Raw genomic sequence first — 7,500 nt, 5'->3', positions numbered from 1 at the left:
GAGGCGAGGAGGAGGATGAAGGCTGAGGCGAGAAGGAGGATGAAGGCTGAGGCAAGGAGGAGGATGGAGGCTGAGGTGAGGAGGAGGATGAAGGCTGAGGCAAAGAGGAAGATGAAGGCTGAGTGGAGGAGGAGGATGAAGGCTGAGGCGAGGAGGAGGATGTAGGCTGAGGCGAGGAAGAAAAGGAGGGCTGAGGCGAGGAGGCAGATGGAGGCTGAGGCGAGGAGGAGGATGAGGGCTGAGAAGAGGAGGAGGAGGAAGGCTGAGGCGAGGATGGAGGGCTGAGGAGGAGGATGGAGGCTGAGGTGAGGAGGAGGATGAAGGCTGAGGCGAGGAGGAGGACGAGGGCTGAGAAGAGGAGGAGGATGAAGGCTGAGGTGAGGAGGAGGATGAAGGCTGAGGCGAGGAGGAGGATGAAGGCTGAGGCGAGGAGGAGGATGAAGGCTGAGGTGAGGAGGAGGATGAAGGCTGAGGCGAGGAGGAGGATGAGGGCTGAGGCGAGGAGGAGGATGAAGGCTGAGGCAAAGAGGAAGATGAAGGCTGAGTGGAGGAGGAGGATGAAGGCTGAGGCGAGGAGGAGGAGGAGGGCGGAGGTGGGGAGGAGGATGAAGGCTCTGGGGTCCAAGGGGGGGGGTCATCGACACGTCACTGCTCACGTCACACCACGGACACCCCCCACCCCCCCCCTCCCCCCCCCCCCCAGGCCCCCTCTCTCGCTCTCCCGCCCCCCCCCCCCCCCATCTCGCGCGGGGCCATGACGTCATGCCTCCCCCTCCCCCCGGGCGTTCCCGCTCCCCCCGCCCCACCCCCACCCCCCACCCCCACCCCCCCCCCCAGGGGACCCGCGCGGCCGAGCGCGATCGTGACTCACCGCGGCCGCACCCGCCCCACCCCCCACCCCCACCCCTCCCCCCCACCCCCCAACATCTGGATCCGCTCAACAGCTGGGGGGGGGAGGGGGGGGGGGGGAGGGGAGCGAGCAGGGGGTCCGGGAAGCCGGGAAGACACCCCCCCCCCCACCCCCCACCCCCCCCCAAAAAAGCATCCGGGGGTCCGGCTCTGCCCCTCCCCCAGGCCCAAAAGGGACCCAGGCGTCGGCGTGACCCCCCCTCCCCCCCCCCAAAACCCTGCCCCCCCTCCCCCCCCCCCCCCCGCAGGGGACTCAGGAGTCCGGAGGGGGGGGAGGGTTCAGCGCTGCCCTTTATTGCCCTCGACCCCTGCCCCTCCCCCACCCGGGGGGCTGGGGGGGGAGGGGCTGGGCTGGGCTGGGGGGGTCAATCCCAGTTTGGGGTCCTTTATTTCCCAGTTTGGACTCCCAGTTTGGGGGGGGGGGGGGGGGGAAGCCCTGAGCGTTGGCCGGGGAGGGGCAGGGGGCGGGGGGGAGGGGAGGGGGGGTTGCATCCCAGTTTGAGCCTCCCATCCCAGTTTGGGAGGGGTCCCAGTCCCCGTTTGGGGCTAACAGTCCCAGTTTGGGGGTCCTTTCCCAGTTTGGACTCCCAATTTGGGGGAGGGGTTCCCTCCCAGTTTGCACCCACCCCGCCACCCCCCCCCAACCTTCACCCATGGGGGTTCGGGAGGGGCACCCGGGGGGGCCTCCTCAGCCCCCCCAGTGCTCCCAGTACCACCAGTACACCTCCCAGTGCCACTGGCAGTGCCACCAGCAGTCCCCCTCGAAGGGACCCAGGGGGTCGCGGACTGGGAGGAGCCCTGGGAGCAACTGGGGCAACCGGGGGGTCCTTGGCTTGTGGTGGGGCAGCTTGGGGGGTAACTGGGGCAACTGGGGGAGCAACTGGGGAGCCCTTGGCAGGGGGAGGGGAAACTAGGAGGGTAACTGGGGGGGCTCTGGGGGTTGGGTGGGCAACTGGGGTATTGTTGGCTTTGGCGGGGGCAGTTGAGGGGGTAACTGGGGTAACTGGGGGGTCCTTGGGTCTGGAGAGGGCAACTGGGGGGGTAACTGGGACAAGTGGGGGGGCTCTGGGGCTGGGGCGTTCAGTTGGGGAGGTGACTGGGGGCAACTGGGATTTAGCAGGGGCAAGTGGAGGGGCAGTTGGGGGGGCCTTGACCCTGGGGAGGGCAACTGGGGGCGTAGCTGGGGCAACTCCAGGGGTAACTGGGGGGCTAACTGGGGCAACTGGGACGGCTCCAGGGGTGGGCGGGGCAGTTGGGGGAGCAACTGGGGGCAACTGGGATTCAGGGGAGGCAACAGGGGGGGCAGGTGGGGGGTCCCTGGAGGTGGGGGGGGCAGGTGGGGAATCTTCAGCCCAGGGGGGGGCACTAAGGGTGTCCTGGGGGATGGAGGGGGCAGTTTGGGGGTCCCTATAGGGCGGGGGGGGGGGACTGGCTCTATAGGGGTCCCTGGGGTCACCCCTGGGGTCCTGGGCTCTATAGGGGTCCCCGGGGTCTCTCTGGGGATCCCAGGTCCTACGGGGGTCCCTGGGCTCAGTCTCGGTATCTGGGGCTCTATAGGGGTCCCTGGGGTCACCCCTGGGGTCCTGGGTTCTATAGGGGTCCCCGGGGTCACTCTGGGGGTCCCGGGTCCTATGGGGGGTCCCAGGGTTCAGTCTCGGGATCTGGAGCTCTATAGGGGTCCCTGGGGTCACCCCTGGGGTCCTGAGCTCTATAGGGGTCCCCGGGGTCTCTCTGGGGGTCCTGGGCTCTATAGGGGTCCCCGGGGTCTCTCTGGGGGTCCTGGGCCATATAGGGGTCCCCGGGGTCTCTCTGGGGATCCCAGGTCCTACGGGGGTCCCTGGGCTCAGTCTCGGTATCTGGGGCTCTATAGGGGTCCCTGGGGTCACCCCTGGGGTCCTGGGCTCTATAGGGGTCCCCGGGGTCACTCTGGGGGTCCCCAACTCTATAGGGGTCCCCAGGGTCACTCTGGGGGTCCCAGGTCCTATGGGGGTCCCAGGGCTCAGTCTTGGGATCTGGGGCTCTATAGGGGTCCCCGGGGTCACTCTGGGGGTCCTGGGCTCTATAGGGGTCCCCGGGGTCTCTCTGAGGATCCCAGGTCCTATGAGGGTCCCAGGACTCAGATTCGGGATCTGGGGCTCTATAGGGGTCCCTGGGGTCACCCCTGGGGTCCTGAGCTCTATAGGGGTCCCTGGGGTCACTCTGGGGGTCCCTAAATCTGTAGGGGTCCCTGGGGTCACTCTGGGAGTCCCCAAATCTATAGGGGTCCCCGGGGTCACTCTGGGGGTCCCAGGTCCTATGAGGGTCCCAGGACTCAGACGTGGGATCTGGGGCTCTATAGGGGTCCCTGGGGTCACCCCTGGGGTCCTGAGCTCTATAGGGGTCCCTGGGGTCACTCTGGGGGTCCCTAAATCTGTAGGGGTCCCGGGGATCAATCTGGGAGCCCTGGGCTCTATAGGGGTCCCTGGGGTCACCCCTGGGGGTCCTGGGCTCTATAGGGGTCCCTGGGGCTACTCTGGGGGTCCCCAACTCTATAGGGGTCCCCGGGGGTCTCTCTGGGGGTCCCAGAGCTCAGTCTCAGGATCTGGGGCTCTATAGGGGTCCCTGGGCTCACCCTGGGGGTCCCCGTCCCTGGGGGGGTCTCGGCCCCTGTACGGGTCCATCTCGGGGTCCCCATAGGGGTCCCAGGGCCTGGTTTGGGGGTCCCTGCCCCGCCGGAGGCTCCCAGGCTCGGGGTCCTCATCCCCGTAGGGGTCCATATAGGGGTCCCCATAGATGTCGGGGTCCCAGGGCTCCGTTTCGGGGTCCCACAGCCCCGTGTTGGCCTCCCCAGCCCTAGAGGGGGGGGGGCAGGCCCATATAGGGGCCCCCGTAGGCGTCGGGGTCCCCCAGGTCCATATAGGGGCCCCCGTAGGCGTCGGGGTCCTCGTCCCCGTAAGGGGGGGCAGGGGCGGGGGGGGGGGTCACCATACGGGGCGGGTGCCAGCGGGGAGCTGGGCGAAATCTCGTGCAAATCCTCGTGCGAAGAAGAGCCCCCGTGCGAAGGCCGGTGCCGGGGCGGTCGCGGCTGCCGGTGGTCGCCGTCTCGGGGCGAGTCCCCGTGCAAATCCTCGTGCAAAGCCTCGTGCAAAGCCCGGCGCCCGCCTGGCCGCAAATCCTGGCGCGAGTCCTCGTGCAAATCCTGGTGCAAACCCTCGTGCAAACCTCGATGCAAGTCCCGGTGCCCGCCTGGCTGCAGGTCCTCGCGTGAACCCTCGTGCAAACCCCGCTGCCAAGGCGGACGCCAATCCCCGCCGCCGTCACGGCGCGAGCCCTCGTGCAAATCCTCTTTCCACCCCTCCTCCTCCTTCTCGGCTCTCAAATCCTCGTGCAAATAATCGTACAAATCCTCGTGCAAGTCCCCAGGCAAGCCCTGGTACCAAGACGGCTGCGAGCCCTCGTGCAAAGCCTGCCGCCGCAAATCCTCGTGCGAATCCTCGTGCGAGCCCCCGGGCAAGGCCCGGTACCAAGACGGCTGCGGACCCTCGTGCGAAACCCGGCGGCGCGAATCCTCGGGCGGATCCTCGTGCAAATCCTTGTGCAAACCCTCAGGCAAGCCCCGGTACCAAGACGGCTGCGGACCCTCGTGCGAAACCCGGCGGCGTGAATCCTCGGGCGGATCCTCGTGCGAATCCTCGCGCGGGTCCTCGTGCGAATCCTCGCGCGGATCCTCGCGCGGATCCTCGTGCGAATCCTCGTGCGGATCCCCGGGCTCGCCTGCCCGCAGCGCCGAACCCTCCGGCCTCGACCTCCGCCGGGGACCCTCGAGCGCAGCCCCCCGGTACGCGGGGGGCGGCCGCCTTTCGCGCGCGTCCCCCCCGGCGGCCCCTTCCGCCGCCCATCCCGGCCCCCCTCCGGGCCCGGGGTTGGGGGGCGGGGGTCGGGGCGGGGGAGGGGGGGGGCGGCGGGGGAGGGGGCGGCGGGGGCGGCAGTTGGCGCCGTCGGGGGCCAGGACGTAGCCCGGGTGGCAGTGGCAGGCGAAGCCCCCCTGGTGGTTGAGGCACATGTGGTGGCACACGGCGGCCGTGCGACATTCGTCCCGGTCCCCGCAGCCCCCCGAGGCCACCGGCACCGAGCCCAGGGGACAGCGCGGGACCCCCCCGCCCCCCGCCGCCAGCGTCGCCAGGGCTACCAGTAGCGCCAGCATCCTGGTGCGACTGGGACCCGGCGAGGCTGGGAGGGGTGGGAGGGGGGGGGGGTGGGAGGGGGGGCGGGGTGGGGGGGGGTGGGGCGGGGCCCCGCGGTGCCGGGCCAAGGGCGGTGGCTGCGGAGGGGCCGCACCCGGGGGGGGGGGGGGGGGGGGGAAGGGGGGGGGGGTAGTTGGGGAGGGACATGGGGGTTGGGGGGGAAACGGGGGGGGGGGGGACGACAAGGGAGGGGGGGGGGGAATGGGGGGGGGGGGGTTGGGAGTTGAGGGGGGACATGGGGGTTGAGGGGGAACCGGGGGGGGGGGGACGACAAGGGAGGGGGGGGGGAATGGGGGGGGGGGTTGGGAGTTGAGGGGGGACATGGGAGTTGGGGGGACACGGGAGGGGGGGGGGACTGGGGAGTTGGGGGGGACATGGGGGTTGGGGGGGACACGGGAGGGGGGGGGGACTGGGGAGTTGGGGGGGGACATGGGGGTTGAGGGGGAACCGGGGGGGGGGGAGGGGACAAGGGGGGGGGAATGGGGGGGGGGTTGGGAGTTGAGGGGGGACATGGGGGTTGAGGGGGAACCGGGAGGGGGGGGGACTGGGGAGTTGGGGGGGACATGGGGGTTGGGGGGGACACGGGAGGGGGGGGGACTGGGGAGTTGGGGGGGGACATGGGGGTTGAGGGGGAACCGGGGGGGGGGGAGGGGACAAGGGGGGGGGGAATGGGGGGGGGGGTTGGGAGTTGGGGGGGGGACATGGGGGTTGGGGGGACACGGGAGGGGGGGGGACTGGGGAGTTGGGGGGGACATGGGGGTTGGGGGGGACACGGGAGGGGGGGGGACTGGGGAGTTGGGGGGGGACATGGGGGTTGAGGGGGAACCGGGGGGGGGGAGAGGACAAGGGGGGGGGAAGGGGGGGGGGGTTGGGAGTTGAGGGGGGACATGGGGGTTGAGGGGGAACCGGGGGTGGGGGGGGACACGGAGGGGGGGGGGGGAACCGGGGTTTGGGGGGAACCGGGGGTGGGGGAGGGGACAAGGGGGGGGGAATGGGGGGGGGTTGGGAGTTGGGGGGGGACATGGGGGTTGGGGGGGAACCGGGGGGGGGGACACGGGAGGGGGGGGGGGAACCGGGGTTGAGGGGGAACCGGGAGGGGGGGGGAACCGGGGGGGGGGACGGGACAAGGGATGGGGGGAGGAATGGGGGGGGAGTTGGGAGTTGGAGGGGGACATGGGGGTTGGGGGGGAACCGGGGGGGGGAGACGGGGGGGGAACCGGGGAGGAGGGGGACACAGGAGGGGGGGGAACAGGGGAGGGGGGGGGAATGGACACTGGGGGGGGACACACACACGAGAGGGGGGGGGAAACGGGGGGTTGGGGGGGACCAGGGGGTGGGGGGGGGAAACGGGTGTTGGGGGGACACGAGGGGGGGGGAAAAGGGGGGGGGGGATCGGGGGGGGGGGTGACACGACCCAGGGGTTCAGGGGGGACACAGGGGTTGGGGGATACCCAGGGGTTTGGGGGGGATGCAGGGGGTCGAGGGACCCGGGGGGGGGGGGGTGTGACCAGTGGGGGGGGGGGGTGACCCGGGGGTTGGGGGGGGGACACACAGGGAGTGGGGGGGGGGCAGGGGTTCGGGGGGGGGGGGGGGTTCAGCGCGTCGCTTTATTGCCCTCGACCCTTGCCCCTCCCCCACCCGGGGAGCGCGGTGGGGAGGGGACAATGGGGGACGCTCCCAGTTTGGGGTCTTCTCCCAGTTTGGACTCCCAGTTTGGGGAGGTTCACTCCCAGTCTGCCCCCCCCCCCCCCCCCCAGCACCTTCAGCCATGGGGGCTCGGGAGGGGCACCCGGGGGGTCCTCCTCAGCCTCCCCAGTGCTCCCAGTACCACCAGTACACCTCCCAGTGCCACTGGCAGTGTCACCAGCAGCCCCCCCCCCCCCCCCCCCCCCCCCCGAAGGGACCCAAGGGGTCGGGGGCTGGGAGGAGCCCTGGGAGCAACTGGGAGGGCAACTGGGGAGTCCTTGGCACGGGGAGGGGAAACTGGGAGGGTAACTGGGGGGGGGTCCTTGACTTGGGGAGAGCAACTGGGGGGGGTCAACTTGGGGGGGGGAGGGGCAAGGGGGACGCTGTGCTGCAGGGCCACCCCCAGGGACCCAGACGTCCATGTCCCCCCCACCCCCAGCCCTCCCAGTGCTCCCAGTACCGCCTGGAAAAACCCCCGGGGGGCCCCCGCCCCGGCACCCCTGTCACTGTCACCAGTGTCACCAGCGCACCCGTCACTGGTGTCGCCGTCCCGCTGTCCCTGGTGTCACCTGTGTCACACCCCCCCCCCCCTTGTCACCCTCAGCCCCATCCCCCCCCACACACCCTGGCACCGTCACTGGTGTCGCTGTCACCGGTGTCACCCTCTCCCTGTCCCCCATCA

The sequence above is a fragment of the Leptosomus discolor genome, unplaced genomic scaffold (assembly GCF_034619465.1).
Source record: "Leptosomus discolor isolate bLepDis1 unplaced genomic scaffold, bLepDis1.hap2 HAP2_SCAFFOLD_29, whole genome shotgun sequence".
Lineage (NCBI taxonomy): Eukaryota > Metazoa > Chordata > Aves > Leptosomiformes > Leptosomidae > Leptosomus > Leptosomus discolor.
This window is presented reverse-complemented; position numbering follows the sequence as displayed.